This window comes from Podarcis pityusensis, assembly GCF_964106645.2.
Source record: "Podarcis pityusensis genome assembly, chromosome: W".
Lineage (NCBI taxonomy): Eukaryota > Metazoa > Chordata > Lepidosauria > Squamata > Lacertidae > Podarcis > Podarcis pityusensis.
Genome location: NC_138045.1, coordinates 24444162 through 24460893, shown reverse-complemented (window position 1 = coordinate 24460893; position 16732 = coordinate 24444162). Strand labels below are relative to the sequence as shown.

General features: G+C 42.9%; 1 protein-coding gene across 6 annotated transcripts in view; it reads left to right on the top strand.

Annotated features, from left to right (window-relative positions):
• LOC308467742 (far upstream element-binding protein 3-like) overlaps positions 1–16732 on the top strand; it is a 312914-nt gene that overhangs the window by 239446 nt on the left and 56736 nt on the right. The window lies entirely within an intron of this gene.

Here is a 16732-nt window from a genome sequence, read left to right as displayed (position 1 = left end):
CCACAAAAACAAAAGTAAAAGTTTTCCAGGAGGTTCTCCTCCTGCCGTCTCAGAGATCCTAAGATAGACAAACAATATCCACAGTAAGAGGTATTCAACCCTTTTAAATCAATATATAGACAGTTCTGTTGTTGTTGTTGTTTAGTCGTTTAGTCGTGTCCGACTCTTTGTGACCCCATGGACCAGAGCACGCCAGGCACTCCTATCTTCCACTACCTCCCGCAGTTTGGTCAGACTCATGTTTGTAGCTTCATGTTTGTAGCTATATAGACAGTTCTACTTTTCAGCAAATGTGTTTGTGTTGAAGTTTATACTTCCGCTGTAGGTAAGATCATATGTTTGTTGTTCCATAGGAACGTCATGTATCTAAGTTCAAATCCCAGACAGGGCTGACCTCCTTTTTTCCACCCCGCTGCTTCCGAATTATTCTAATTATTAAAGTTTTTTATTTCTCATCGAATTAATCCGAATTTTCTTCTTCTTTTGGAATCGATCGCTGTAGTAGGTAAGCTTAAGGCTGTGCTTCTCAGGAGTAGAAAATGGCATCCCACGCTGGTGTCTCGATCTCGCCGATCTTCCCACTCCTAAAAGGAGCATATTTGGCAGTGGAGAGACCGCTCTTTGGCTTTGCTGGGAACCTGCCCTCAGAATCTTCCTCCTGAGGTTTTTGGGGGCTTGCAGCACCCATGCAATGCCCCCCTTTCCCCCGAAAAGCTGGATTCTCCCCTAAGGGCTGAATCCCACTTGCTCATGGCTTTGCGATCAACCACAAGTTGTTTGCTGTTGTTTCATCGTGGTCATTGCTGTCACTTGGTGTGTCTGTCAGTTGCCATTCCGGTGGAGGGTTGAGTTCAAGGTTCTTCAGTAGTTGCAGGGCTTCGGGTATGTTGGTAGCCATGTGTTGTGTTGTGTTGTGTTGGTTGTTACAGAAGGGGAAGCCCCATTGGTATTTGATCCATGCTTGTTGGAGATGCTGGGTGCATGGGCATAGGCTTTTTCTCTGTTTTAGGGTGTCCTGAGATAAATCTTGTAAAGCCAGTATGGGTTTGTCTCCATATCGAAGGTTGATTGAGTTTCTGAGGTTATTCCATGCCTCTTCTTTATTTTTGTAGCATGTGAAGCACACAATTATGTCTCTTGGGGGGGGGGGCGCTGGGTTTCGGCATAGGTTTTAGGGCTCTGTGAGCCCTCTCCAGGTCGTCTACTTCAAGTGTCAAGTTTGGGATTGTATTTTTCAGCCAGCATACAATTAGGTCTGCTGGGCTTTTCTCCTACACTTTTTCAGGAAAGTTGTGGAAGCGGATGTTGCAGCATCTACTATGGTCTTCGAGGTCCGCCTGTTTGATTTTCATGACTTTATTTTCCGTTTCTATTATTTCCAAGTGACTTTCCAGTTCAGCCAATTTATTATTCACACGTGTGTTTTCCTCTTGGTACTTCTGTAGTATTCTTTCTTGTATTTGGTTCTTGTTTTCTAGAGTTTCCACTTTAGAGGTTAGGTCACTTAATGCTTTCAGTAGTTCTTTTAGTCTCATTTTCACTTCCTTCAGTTCTCATTTTGTTGCTGGGTCATTGTCATCTTTGGGGGAGGGGTTGTGTTCTCTGTGCTGTTTGCCATCTCCCTGGTTGGTGTCATCACAGTCTCACTGATGTTTTTGGTTTGAGACCTGCTTGGTGTTCTCTTGGAGAAGGGTGTGTTGTGGTTAGGAGTTGTGGTGGTGGTTCCTGGGTGTTCTTGAGCTGAACAGGCGTTGTTGACTGGTGGCTTTTACAGAGTGTCTGGATTAGGCAGCCATTAGTGTTCCGTCTGGGCTGTGCTTTAAGGGCTTCTCTGGGGTTCCTGCATGTCTCCTCAGCGGTGTTGCCAGGGCCGGGGGGGGGGCAGACAAGCAGACAGATGAGTAAGCCAATAGACAGACAGTTCACATAAAGGGGTTGGTAGGCAGGGGTGTGAGATATTGATGGGGTGGGGCCAGAGGAAGGGTGTGTGTTTGAGGGGGTTATTCGGGGGTGCACCTGTGTGTACCAGTCTGTGCAGTCATATGCACCAAGGGGGTATTGGGGTCCAGTTGAGGGTGGAGGGTGGGGTTATGGGTTCATAGAAAAGAATTAAGAATTTAAGGTTGGCAAGGGTGTGTTCAGGAACAGAGCCAAACAAAACAATATAGAGGTTAAAGATGAAAAAGAAGTGGAGGAAAGGGGGAAGAGCAGAGGATTGGAGGAATGGAAGTTAGGGTAAAATAAAAAGGAGAGAAAGAAAAAGAAGGAAAGAGAAGGAAAAGAAAGAAAGAAAGAAAGAAAGAAAGAAAGAAAGAAAGAAAGAAAGAAAGAAGAGAAAGAAAGAAAGAAAAGTGGGAAAGAGACAAAGAAAGATGAAGATACTTGGTTGCAAGTGGTGGTTTTAGTTTTAGTAAATAATAACTTTATTAACCTCCTCCTCCTTGACTTCCCAGTCAAGGAGGAGTTGGTATGTTTTCGAGAGAGCTTTGGTTTTTGTCCTAATTAAGTCTAACTCAAATCTTGAACTTTCTTGAGCAAAGCTTTTCCCTTTGTCAACTTTGAATCTCTCAAATAATTGATAATATTGGAACCAGTCAACAACATATTCTCTTACTTCTTCAAATTTCTTCAGCTTTAGCTGGTTCTCTTCTTCCTTCAATAGTACTTGGTACATCGGCCAGTTTCCTTCTGTGTTTTTTCTTTTAACTCCTAGGGTTTCCATTGGTGATAATCCACCTGGGCATCTTAGGTTCCAGAAGGTCTTTATATTTTTTCCAGACCTTATACAAGGATTTCCCAGCAATATGGCTCAGGAAGTTTTGATGTACAGTGGTACCTCGGGTTAAGTACTTAATTCGTTCCGGAGGTCCGTTCTTAACCTGAAACTGTTCTTAACCTGAAGCACTACTTTAGCTAATGGGGCCTCCCGCTGCCGCTGCGCCGCCGGAGCACAATTTCTGTTCTTATCCTGAAGCAAAGTTCTTAACCCGAGGTACTATTTTTGGGTTAGCGGAGTCTGTAACCTGAAGTGTATGTAACCTGAAGCGTATGCAACCCGAGGTACCACTGTACTTTTACTTTCTCGTATACTAGGTACGCATGCCAGCCGTACCTATTGTTGTGTCCCTCTAAGTCAAGCAATTCTGAATTTTGGAGTGTACACCAATCTTTTAGCCACGTTAGACAGGCCACCTCATAATACAATCTTAGTTCTGGCAGGGAGAGACCCCCTCTGTTTTTAATATCAATTAAGATCTGATGCTTGATTCTGGGCCTCTTCCCCTGCCAAATGAACCTTGAAATAGATGCTGCCATTCCTTGAGGTGGCCCCTCCTGCCCAGTATTAGGATTGATTGGAATAAAAAAAGTAGTTTTGGTAGAAAACTCATTTTTATGACTGAAATTATTCCTGTAAAAGATAGTTTAAGTCTGGCCCAAATATCCAAATTTATTTTGATCTTCTCCCAGGTTTTTACATAATTATCCTGAAATAAGTTACCATATCTTTCGCTCTATAAGACACACCTGACCATAAGACGCACCTAGTTTTTGAGGAGGAGAACAAGAAAAAAATATATTCTCTCCCTTTCTGCGCAGCGCCCCTTCAGTGAAGCAGCAGGAGAAGCGGAGCCCCTTCCGTTTCTCCTCCCGCTTCGCTGAAGGGGCGCTGCGCAGAGAGGGAAAGCTTCAGCGAAAGCAATGCGAAGCCTCCTGAGCACAGCGGTAGGCTCCCGCTGCACTCAGGAGGCTTTGGGTGGCTATCCCTGAAGCCAGGAGAGCAAGAGGGATCGGTGCGCTCCTGGCTTCCGCGAAAGCTGCGCAGCCTGCAAATTTCCTTACTTTTTAGGAGGGGGAAAGTGCATCTTATAAAGCGAAAAATATGGTAATATTCTTTGAAGTTAGCCAGACGCCCAAGTATTTTGCTTTTTGGCAGATTTTCAAACCAAACATTTTTTCCAGTTCTTTTTCTTTTTTTAAAAATATAATTTTTATTAACAGGCCAATCAAATCATATCAATTCCAAATCACATTAGTTCCAAATTATACAGCCAAATTTTTAAAATTTTGTTGGGGGTACCCATACTTCAAGCTCCAAAAGGGATCCAAATATCACTCTTGCTGCTGCTTTAATTAAACAGTTCTATCCAGTTCTGTCCAGATAGTCTCTTTGTTATTTTCCTCATCTTCTTGTTGTTATCATATATTCCTTTCTTTGTGATATCTGATAATCTTCACAAGCGGGTTGAAAATAAACATGTCCTGTGTGGGTTTTACACTTTCCAAGAGTCCTATCACATAAAGGACAGACGCCATTTCCACACCTCCGTAAAAAACATTCCCACAGTCTGTCCGTTGATTTCACAGGCTTGCCAATCTATATCTCAGGGGGCTCTGCCAGGTCAAGATCACATTCCGATCACCATACATTCACATTCCGATGACCCTGGTCCTCCTCCCCCTCGTCCTCCTATGAGCAAGCCTGTCTTAACGAAGCTCCATTTTTAGCTGCGTCATAAAGCTTTCTTTCCAATCCCCGATGTTTCCACCAGTCCTCTCTTTAATCAATAATTCATTTCCACACAGTTTCTTATTCTCCTGCTTGTGATTAGTAATTTGCAACGATTCTTCTCTCTGGAGGGGAGGGTTATTGAATACTCACATAAGACCAAAAAAAGAAAAGTTTTTTCCTCCCCCCCTTTCCGGTTCAGTCCAACATACCGATCTTTTAATGATGATTCTTCACTTGATTTATTGTCCAGCCCGTCGCTCCGCTCACAGAGATCCCATTATTCAGCAGTCTTTACTCCCGATCTTCACTTGATGTATGTGCATTAGCTTCTTTCCAATTATATATTTCCAATTATATATTTCGAGCTAATGCTAACCAGTGTGCAATTAGAGACAGCGTCAGGGAGAGCCGACCTCACCCGAGGGCTTCGTGCCAAGTGCCCACACCCCCTTCTTTCGAATCCGGGGGTGAATTATGGGCACAGCTGCCAAGGCAGTCCCCCCATTCCCTTGGGGGGGCAAGGGAGGCTGCATACTCCCATATCAGCCTCTTAATTACCTCGTGTGGGTTGGAGAGATGTTATTGTCGGCCATCTTCCAGTGCGCCCCCTGGTGGCCCCCTCCAGTTCTTTTTCTTGATTTGATGTGTTCTTAACCAGTATTTTTGTTTTTGTTTTATTTCGTTTGAATCCTGCTACTTTGCCAAATTTTTGTATTATTTCCATTATTTTTGATAAGCTCTCTTTTGGGTTTTCCGTCATTATAAGCAAGTCATCAGCGAATGCCTTTATTTTATAAGACCTATCTCCCTTTAATTTGGCTTTCTTCTAGTATTCTTCTATTTAAAATTTCCAAAACCAGCATAAATATTAAGGGATATAAGGGGCAGTCTTGGCATGTACCTTTATTCATTTGGCATTCCTTCGTAATATTGCCATTAATAATTATTTTAGCTTGCTGTTCAGCATATATGTCCCTTATTCCTCTACAAAAATTTTCTCCAAACTTCATTTTTACCAGTAGTTCTTTCATAAATTTCCACGAGATGTTATCAAATGCTTTCTCAGTATCTACTACCATAATCACAGCAGGTTTGTCTATTTTGAGATCCAAATATTCCAACACTTTAATAACATGTCTAATATTTTCCTGCATTTTGCGCCCTTGTAGAAATCCAGTTTGGCTTCTGTGTATCAGTTCTTGTAGAGTTATTTTGAGCCTAGAGGCTAGGACATCTGCAAAAATTTTGTAGTCATTATTTAAAAGCACAATTGGCCTGTAGTTGGCTTTGTTTGTTAGGTCAGCTCCTTGCTTTGGAATAAGCGTGATGTAACTTTCCTTCCACGAGTTTGGGAGGGATCTGTTCATCAGTATATCATTCATTAAATCTTTTAGGGGGAGAAATAGAATTTATTCCATTTGTTTGTAATATATTGCTGGGAGCCCATCTGGACCAGGGGTTTTCCCTGTTTTGGATCTTTGTATTGCTTGTTGAACCTCTAAAGGCGTAATTGGTGAGTTCAATAAAGTAATTTTATCCTCTGGGATCTACGGTAATTTGTTTTCCTCTAGGTAGTTTTTAATTTTGTCTATTCCTTCTGACCCTTCTTGGTATAGTTCTTTATAATATTTGATAAAGTTATTATTTATTTCATTTTGGTCATCAATCCATTGATCTTCTATTTTGATTTTATTAATTATCCTTTCCTCTCTCTTTCTTTAATTGCCAGGCCAGACGTTTTCCAGGCTTATTCCCAAATTCAAACTGTTTGAGGTTCAACCATTTAATTTTCCATTCCAGCTCTTCATTTATCAACATTGAGAATGACATTTGAAGAATTTTGATGTTTTGCTTAATGTTTTCATTATCTGGATGTTTGAATAATTCTCTTTCCTTTTGCTTTAGTGCTTCCCATATTTCAATGTTTTTCCTTTCTTTCATTTTTCTTTCATATGCATTTTGTTGAATAAAGAAACCCCTAAGCGGGTGGCTTAAACCACAAAGCCTAGGACTTGCCGATCAGAAGGTCGGCGGTTTGAATCCCCGCGACGGGGTGAGCTCCCGTTGCTCGGTCCCTGCTCCTGCCAACCTAGCAGTTCGAAAGCACGTCAAAGTGCAAGTAGATGAATAGGCGGGAAGGTAAACGGCGTTTCCGTGTGCTGCTCTGGTTCGCCATGCTGGCCACATGACTCGGAAGCTGTACGCAGGCTCCCTTGGCCAATAAAGCGAGATGAGCGCCACAACCCCAGAGTCGGTCACAACTGGACCTAATGGTCAGGGGTCCCTTTACCTTTACCTAAGCTTTACTTGACTCCCAGACAGTTTTCATATCTGTTCCTTGATTTGAATTCAATTCAAAATATTATTTTAGTGTTTGTTGGGCTTTTTGTAAGATCTTTTCATCTTTTAATAGATTTTCATTCATACGCTACCTCTTTTAACTATATTTCCACCAGGTTATGGTCTGAAATTGTGCTGGGGTGAATTTCAGCTTTTTGGAATTCACTCAACATGTCCTTTGTGATCCATATTTCGTTGAGTCTTCCCACTGAATTGTTGGGATCAGAAAAGTGGGTAAATTATTTTCCCGTTGGGTGATTAAACTGTTGGGATAATGCTCCGGGCTATCTGCAGCCCCCCCCCCCCGGATCTGTGAGCGTCCTCTGGTGAGCATAGCTCTGGAAAAGGCATCCCCGTCTTCTCCAGGGTGCTTCAGCGACATAAACCAACTTGATTTATGCACACTAGCCTTCTCTCCTGACACAGCAAAAGAAAGAGGCATTGTAGTTCTAAACTACAGTGGTACCTCGGGTTAAGAACTTAATTCGTTCTGGAGGTCCGTTCTTAACCCGAAACTGTTCTTAACCTGAAGCACCACTTTAGCTAATGGGGCCTCCCACTGCCACCACGCCACTGCCACATGATTTCTGTTCTCATCCTGAAGCAAAGTTCTTAACCCGAGGTACTATTTCTGGGTTAGCGGAGTCTGTAACCTGAAGCGTCTGTAACCTGAAGCGTCTGTAACCCGAGGTACCACTGTACTATTTATTTACACTGTATTACACAGAGAAGGAATCATGGTGCTCTCTCTCATCCAGCTCTGAGAGAGAACAGGCAGGCAAAAGTGAAAGTACAGTTTCACAGTCTTACAACGGAAGAGTGATAAGACAGACTTCCTTTCTCAGGCTTTACTCAGACAGGCTTGGGAATTATACCAATCATAAAAAAACAGCATTGGGAAGCATGAAATCCTAACATAAACCTTCAAGTGTCATTCAAACCCATTAAATCTATCAATTGGATGAACGTATTTGGTAGCTTATTTTGTTTGCTGTCTTTTTTATTCTTTGTTCTGACTAAGTAAGGGTGAGTGACTCCATTGAAGTCACCTAAAAAAAAAATTTCCCCCCTAAAAGTCCACCATAAACAAAAATTGGTTGTAGCTGGTTGTGTGGAGTGAAACAAACCATGAGCTCAGGCTGGTATGTTACTCTTAAGCCAATCCATAGCTCAGGTCCGGGTAATGTGGCAGCAAGGTGACAGGAGAGAAGCAAAGCAGCTACCATTTCTACTAGGAATTCTAGCACATTCATGCTAGGCCATGGTTAACTGAACCAGGCCCTGGTATCTGAAGAAGTGTGCTTGCACACGAAAGCTCATACCAAGAACTAACTTAGTTGGTCTTAAAGGTGCTACTGGAAGGATTTTTTTTATTTAGTCATTTTAAAATTAACTGCTCATGGATAAAGTACTTCTTCCAAGCATATAATTGTCATGTTTCTGCTCCATATTGATCCAGAGCAGAGCTCAACTTATGTTAGCAGAGTAAAAACTTAAACACAATGCAGGGTTCCCAAAAAAATGACTCAGAGGGAATCCGCTTCATCCAGCAGAGCATAACAGTTACAAATCCATAAACTCAGGATTGGCATAGTCCATAAGAAATCCAGTTGCAGCAGACTTACACTTACAATAAGACTAAAACCTTAACACTTAAGCATACTACGTACAGAACACCACACCAGAAGGAGAGACAGAAAGTGAAACCCAGACTCCTTCTGACCTTACTATTATAGTCAGCATGACCTTGCATGAAAGAGATAACAAAACCAGTTTGTGTTTTTGTTTGATAACATTTTTTTGATTTTCCAAAAATAACAAAAAGAAAAAGAAAAAAATCATAACCAAATTAAACCATAATTTTTGGGTTGACTTCACTCCCCCTCTTGGTTCCATTATAATATACTTGTTCATGCACATCCATAAAATCTTATATACTTAACAATCCCATTTCAAAACCTTCTTCATCTTATTACAAGTGACTTTTAAAAGTTATACTAATGTAAAAATCTATACACAAAGCTTTAAAAATATGCATTAAACAGTTGCCCTTTTTTGTAATAATTTGTCCTGCATAGTTCAGTAACTTATTTTGCCAATCTTCTTTATCTTCTTTGGCTGAGTCGTCTTCCTTCCATAGGGGCTGGCTGGTCTTGGCCCGGCATCCAGTCTCGTATATCGGAACAAAGTTTTCCCCTCAAACAATCCATCAAGTCCTGTACATTTCAAGATCATAACTTCAATTTTTTTAACAACAATCATTTCCCACAATTTCTTCAAATCTTTATATGTCTTTTCCCAGGCCTTTTTGATAATTTTACATTGCCACCACATAAAGTAGCCTCTTAAACCATTTGCACTCCCTTCTTGTTTCTTCTCTAGCACAGTCAAAACCTCCCTAATCATTTCACACAAGGTACCATCTTTATCAGTCAGGTCCTCCCATATCATATCACATTAAATTCCATTTTTGTCTTTGACTATTCTCACTTTCCCTCGTATGTTCTTCAGACCTTGTTTGTCTACCCGTCCCACCTTGGTGGTTTGTGCATTCACTTCTTTTAATTGTCTTGCAGCCTCTGAAAGTACATTAGTATTTTTTAAAAAAGTAGAGGCTGTTTTGTTAACATCTTCCTTTATCTGCTCACATTCTCTTTTAATATCTAAAAGCAAATCAAACCACTTGTGTTTTAAAATCTCTTGCCTTGCTTCCTGACTAGTTAGTTTTAGCATTGAACTTTTTCCTTTTGCCATTTCCGGTTTAGAATGAGGGGGGTCAATTCTCTCCCCTGTTCCCAGCACAGAACCAGTTTGAACTGGCTGTTCAGCTTCTCTGAAGGAATAACCCAAACATCAGGAACCTTCTGCTTGTTTCCAGGCAGAATAGAAGCTTACTTGACAGCTAGAAACTTTCAGCTTGCACTAGCTTGTATCACACAGAGAAGCTTCCAGAACCTTATTGAATTAAATAGAATAGTAAAGATCTCTACACCTTAAACCAATAGTTTCTGTACAAAAAAAATGCAAACCTGACAATAATATCTGGAGTTCTTTGCCACACCATGCCCCAGTAACACTTGGATGGCTTTAAATTAAACAAATTCATGGTGCACGAGGCTGTAAAACAAATTAAGACAAATTTAACATTTTTTTCCAAATCTGACTGACTGACTTCCCACATGCTTTCCTGGATGTGTCAATGGTTCTCAATAGTGCTGCATCATATTTCCCACTTATTTCTAGTTTATCTTCAAACATTACACATACCTTACATCACCATACAATATATTTGCTTTTCAACTTAATTTGTTTTCAAACAACTATCCATCAATCAATTCCTGCATGTATATTAAGTTAACATTTCCAACTTCAACAAGTGAGGTTACTTAATCAGATTGTCAATCCCTGCTAAATCATTAATTAATATTAATTAACATGAAATAAACTTCTCCTTCCATCTGTGTGTGTCGAGACATAACAATCTTCTTGCTGCTCAGCTCCTTTGTCCCATGTCCCATGTAATCTGTAGTCTTCTTTTTTTAAGATAGGAACTCCAAGGTTGACCATCTCACTTGATATATTTTCCCACCAGCAACTTCAAAGCAAACAGCCCATAATGTCAGGGGGCTAACCACCTTCTCCTAGATATTTCATAATCCTTATTGCAGCCTCTCCCCCTGATGCTAACCGCTCAAGTGGATGTGTCCCCTCAATGGAATTTCCAGTTCTTCTCTATGCAGACAAATCTGCTCCTTTCTGGCCAGTTTGCTTTTAATGTGGTGTAGTGGTTAAGAGCGGTAGTCTCGTAATCTGGGGAACCGGGTTCGCGTCTCCGCTCCTCCACATGCAGCTGCTGGGTGACCTTGGGCCAGTCACACTTCTCTGAAGTCTCTCAGCCCCACTCACCTCACAGAGTGTTTGTTGTGGGGGAGGAAGGGAAAGGAGAATGTTAGCTGCTTTGAGACTCCTTAAAGGGAGTGAAAGGCGGGATATCAAATTCAAACTCTTCTTCTTCTTCTTTTCTTCTTCATCATAGAATATCCAATGATCCAAAAGTCCAAATTTTAATTTGCTTCATTGGTAGTTCATTAATAGTTTTGTCCTCCGTAAGTCTCATCAGTCTAGGAAAGGAAAGGCATTTCTGTCTTAGCAAAACATCTTACGGCAGCCTTCGCTTCCTCCATTGTTCCAGCAGCGTCACATTACCCTGAACCACCTCTCCCTCACAAGTTTCCAATCTCTCTCTATCTTGTTTAAAAATCCTCACTTGTACTCTTATATTTCCATGGTCAAGGGGGAGGGGCCAGATTCTGAACCCTTACTTAATAAAAATAAGTTTTAAACTTTGTTATCATAAATGTTTACAAAAATAATAACAAAAGATGATCTAACCCCCCCATCTTTAATCTAGTCTATGCAGGAATTGTCATTCAAGTCTCATACCTCATTTTTTGTGGGGATAGCCAAATAGTTTGTAGCTTGTAGTTCACATCCAGTCCTGGGTGCTCCTTTAGATTTATTCCAATGGTCCCAATTGCAAAGGTGCTCGGCTGCTTAGCATGGCGGTCTTGGAGACAGCTTTAGTGATGGAGGACTTTGCACCCAGCACCTCACTCCCCCCTGCTTCCACGGCGGCAGGAACAAGCTCAGGATATGACCATGAGTATCCTTTCCCCTCAAGGGGAAATGGAAGGCAACTCTGCCTCAGGTTACCCCCTTCTCCTACGCCAGAATCTCTCCCACGAGTGAGAGAGGCACCACCATTGCTGCAGACTGAAACAGGAAGCTGGTTGCTTATGTTCTTATACTGAGCTAGAAGGACCAATTTAGTATAAGGCAGCCTCTTGCATTCCTGGGGTACTTAGACACCACTTTTCCCAAAGGCTCAAAGAGGGTGACAAAAAAATAAGTATTGTAAACACAAAAGATAAAGTTTTGTTGTAAACCCTTATTGTTTTGAAAGATGCACAGTCAAACCTACAGGCACCTGGTGACATCTCCAAAGTTAGGAGTGGGATAAGATTCCCAGTGGCACTTCTCCATGGCTAGGAAAACCGGAATAAAACAAATTAACCATGATGTTATGACTATGCAAAGCTGCCTTTCAATTTCCATGATTGACTCAGTCCATGAAAACGTGGGTTTCCTTAGCAAAGAATGGTGGTTTATCTTGTTCCTTTTGGAGTACAATCCAATCCACACATAACATATGTCATGTTGCTGCATGTGTTTCCTGATACAAAGAGCACACATAACAGAGGGAAAAAACCCCATTTCTGTAGCATCCTACAAATTTGGGCTTTCCATTTCCCCCAACTGTTGGAATACTGCCGGGGAGACAAAGTCCATCATGGCCCCCAAGCCACCTCCGGATGTCTATCGATCTCCCGTAGACACGCAGTATCAGCAATTAGCGACACGAGCTCCAGATTCCTGCCACATTACAGAGCCGATGCAAGTTCTATCAGCAGATAATGCACAGCGAAAGATGCACGCAGGAGAGCATTATTTACAAGTTTATTCAGCGTTGATCAGAACAAAGAAAAACATGACTGCCTGCATCAGTGTCTACGACACAGAGAGAGAGAAAGGAAAGCAATAGAAAACATAAACTTCCTGTGAACAGGAAATACGCAGACTCTGTGACTCAAAGCCTGCTCCCTTTTAAGGTGGAACGGAAATATCCTAACATCCTCCCCCTTTCCATGTAACCTGTGGTACCTGTGGTTCAACCCAATTGCAACCTCTGTACATAAACCTTAAGTTGTTCTCTGTTAACAACCTTAGACAACAGATCAGCAGGAATTTCATTTCCTGGCATGTAGGACACCTGAATGAGTCCTTTCTGAATACACTCTCTTGCACGATGTAGCTTAATCTGCAAGTACTTGGTTCTTTGCTTGCAACTCTCTGAGTTCAGCAAAGCCAAACAGGATCTATTGTCTTGATACACTTGTATAGGACATTTCACAGAAACTTTGATGTCCTTAAACAGTTGCATCAACCATTCACAATCCATGAGTGAAAATGACAGAGCATTGAGTTCTGCTTCACAGGAACTTAGGCTTACTGTCGTTTGCTTCTTGCACAGCCAGTCAAACAGACAGTGGTTGTACATGTAGCATACTCCAGAAGTGCTTGTACCATCCGTGGTGTCACTTCCAAAACTAGCATCTGCAAAGATTTCAAGACCTCCAGTCTTCTGACTGGTGAACTTCAGCCTGTAGTGCAAAGTCCCTTTCAAATAGCGGGCTATGTGCTTCAGAGCTTTCCAATCCTGAACAGTAGGATTGTTGGCATGTCTGCTAAGCAGGTTACAGCTTACAGCTATGTCAGGTCTTGAGCATCTAGCAATGAAATTCAACTTGCCTAGAATGCATCTGTACAGCGTTGTGTCAGAAAACGCTTCAGCAGTACTATCTACCTGGTAACCTGTCACCATCGGTGTGTCTGCTGGGTTTGCATCAACCAAATTCAACCTGGTTAATACATCAGCAATTTTCTGTGTTTGGTGTACCAGAAAATTACCTGCTTGGTCCCTCTCCACCTGCAGAGAAAGATAGTTGGATACCTCACCAAGATCCTTCATGTCAAAGTGCTCCTTCAGCTGAGCTAGGGTGCTTTGGTACAAAGCCTGATTCTTCCAAAACATCAGAAGATCATCAACAAAACATAAACAATACAGTTTGTTTTGCCCCTCCTCCTTGACAAACACACATGGATCAGCTTTGCCCTGGTGAAAACCTAGAGAAAGCAACGTCTCAGTGAGCTTTGTGTTCCAACACCTGGCACTCTGCTTGAGACCATATAAGGATTTCCGCAGTTTACAGACCATTCCCTTCTGTACCTGCATTCCATCAGGTGGAAGCATAAACAGCTCCTCCCCCAAAGTCCTGTACAAAAAAGCTGTATTAATGTAATGATGGGAAACATGCAGTTTCTCCTCTGCAGCTATCTTGAGCATCAGCCGAATGCTCTCATATTTGACGGTGGGTGAGTAGGTCTCGTGGTAATCCTGTCCTGGTACCTGTGAAAAACCTCTGGCAACCAATCTGGATTTGTGTCTGACAACCTTGCCATTCTGGTCTGTCTTTGCCTTGAAGACCCATTTGCTGCCAACCAGTCTCATTCCTGGGACTACCGGTACCAGTTCCCAAGTTTGGTTCCTGTTCAAGGAATCAACTTCAGCCTTCATGGCATTAAGCCAAGGCTCAGCATCTTTAGAGGTTAACTCCTGAACCTCTTGTTGCTCTGTGGGGTGTGTACCCACATGTCAGAACCAAAGATTCTCACGTGCTTGACGCAAGGTTTCTTACCAAACATCTTCTCATAGGGGGTACAACCAATAGGTGATGACAGTCTGCGGTTAAAAGTGTAAACAAAATTCGACAGAGCCTCCCCCCAATACTTATCAGGGAGATTGGCATCATGCAACAAGGTTTTTAGGCCTTGAAGCAACGTTTGATTTGCTCGCTCCGCAAGTCCATTCATCCATGGCGATCTAGGCGTTGACAAGTCATGCTAGATTTCCTTCTCAGTCAGGAAAGCTTCAAACTGCTGAGAAGTGAACTCCCCGCCCCGATCAGTAAAGAAACAGCCGATACGTTTACTGTGAACATTCTCCAACCAAGCACAGAATGCCTTGAACTTCGGAAACGCTTGCGATTTCTGCTCGAGCATAAACACATGAATGTACCTGGAAAAAGAATCAATCAGAACCATGAAGTACCTTGCTCCACCCAAAGAGGGCACAAGTGGACCAACCAGGTCTGCGTGGACTAGCTGGTAGGGTTTGGAAGTCTGCCTGCTAGACTCCTTGCCTTTTGGAGCAACCTTCACCTTGTTCTCTGCACAAGATACACATTTCATGTGAAACTTACAGGGTTTGATGTTCAAACCCTGAACCAATCCTGGCATTTTGGCCAGCGCCTGCCAAGACATGTGACAAAATCTTCTGTGTGCTTCATGAATGCATCCTGCATGAAGAATTTTGTTAGTTTGTGCAACACAACAAGAATCAACATTAGACACAACAGCACCATTGTCATCATAAGTTATACAGAACAATCCATCTATAAACTTTGCATGCAAAATGTCCTCTGTGCCTTTCCTGATGACACAGACGCTCCTCTTGAAGGAAATCTCAAAGCCACGCCCAGTCAGCTGTGGGACACTGAGCAAATTGTCTGCAGCACCTGGAACATAAAGTACACCTTTGATGGTTGTGTGCAGACATGCCAGTCTCACAGTCCCTTCTCCTGCGATTCGCAACGTCTTTCCGTCAGCCAGGTGGATCTCACCATCTTGAGGTTTGAAGGAGATAAAGAGATGCCGGTCTTTTGCCAAATGGCGGGTGCATCCAGAATCTACAATAAATCTGGCCTTGGCCTTTGGAGCAGCTTTTGCAGCAAGCAAAACCTTGTTTTCCACCGGCGTGGGCTTTTGCTGCTTGCCCCCCTGCTCCTGGCCATCAAACATGCCTTTAGCCTTTGGTGAAGCTGTGCCAGTAAACAAAGCCTTGTTTTCCACTGGCGTGGGCTCTTCACCCCCCTTCTGCTTCGGGCCATCTGCAGGCATCGGTCTCTGTTTACCTCTGGCCTTCCGGCCTCTGCAAAGGCGATGACCTTGGTTCTCACGAGAAACAGAGCTCTCAGCTGCCGACTCGTTGGCTCCCCCTTGGGGCTGGAATGCTGCCTGGGATGACATCACAGTCAGCTCCCCCTGCAGCTTGCAACCGGTGCCCTCGGCATCCCTGCATTCACTTGCATTCTGGGAAACAGCCAGGACCTCCGATGCAGTCAAACTCTGGGCTGGGATGACTGGCAGATGGGCTATCTTCAAAGCATTCCACATCTTACGTGCAGTCGTCTTGCCAGCTAACGTGGCAATTTCCTCCAGAGAGACGGACAAGACTATTACGTCTATGGCCTTTGAATCTTGGGCCCTCCATCTATCTGTCAGAGGAACTGGAGGGGCTTCACACACAGTATGCCACACTCCAAACTGTCGTAGTAGGCTTTCACACCATTTTGCCCAGGTCTGATAATTGTGCCGATTTAACTTTGGGCACTCAGCAGCTTCAGAAGCTTGGAAAAACTCCATTCCAGCTCTTTACTTGAGCCGTGAGTCTTTTTCACTTCAGAGACTTCTTATCTCGGCAGCTCATAAATCTTGAGGCCTGCTTGGCTCAACTCCCAGACCAATTAGTCTGCCGGAGTTCAAAGAGACTTTGCCGCGGCAACGAAAAGCCTTGACTTTTCCACACATACCTCAGCAATCTGTCGCAGTCTTACTCTCCTGTAAGTGCCGTGAATCTGGGCCCGAAACCTGTTGTTGGGATACTGCCGGGGAGACAAAATCCATCATGGCCCCCAAGCCGCCTCCGGATGTCCATCGATCTCCCGTAGACACGCAGTATCAGCAGTCAGCGACACGAGCTCCAGAAATAGCTTGCCACATTCCAGAGCCGATGCACGCTCTATCAGCAGATAATGCACAGCGAAAGATGCACGCAGGAGAGCATTATTTACAAGTTTATTCAGCGTTGATCAGAACAAAGAAAACATGACTGCCTGCTTCAGTGTCTCTGGCACAGAGACAGAGACGAAAGCAAAGACACAACATAAACTTCCTGTGAACAGGAAATACGCAGACTCTGTGACTCACAAAGCCTGCTCCCTTTTAAGGTGGAACGGAAATATCCTAACACCAACCCCATAACAACAATGTTTTAAGATTGAAACTGAATCGTGCTCCAAAGTTATATGCTTAGAAGAAGTAGCCAAGTGAAGGTGGTAAATGTCCTGTGTAAGTGTCAGGAGGTGGTTGGCGAATGGATGGTGGTCAATGAATTGAGGCTGAATCCTGATAAGACAGAAGGAA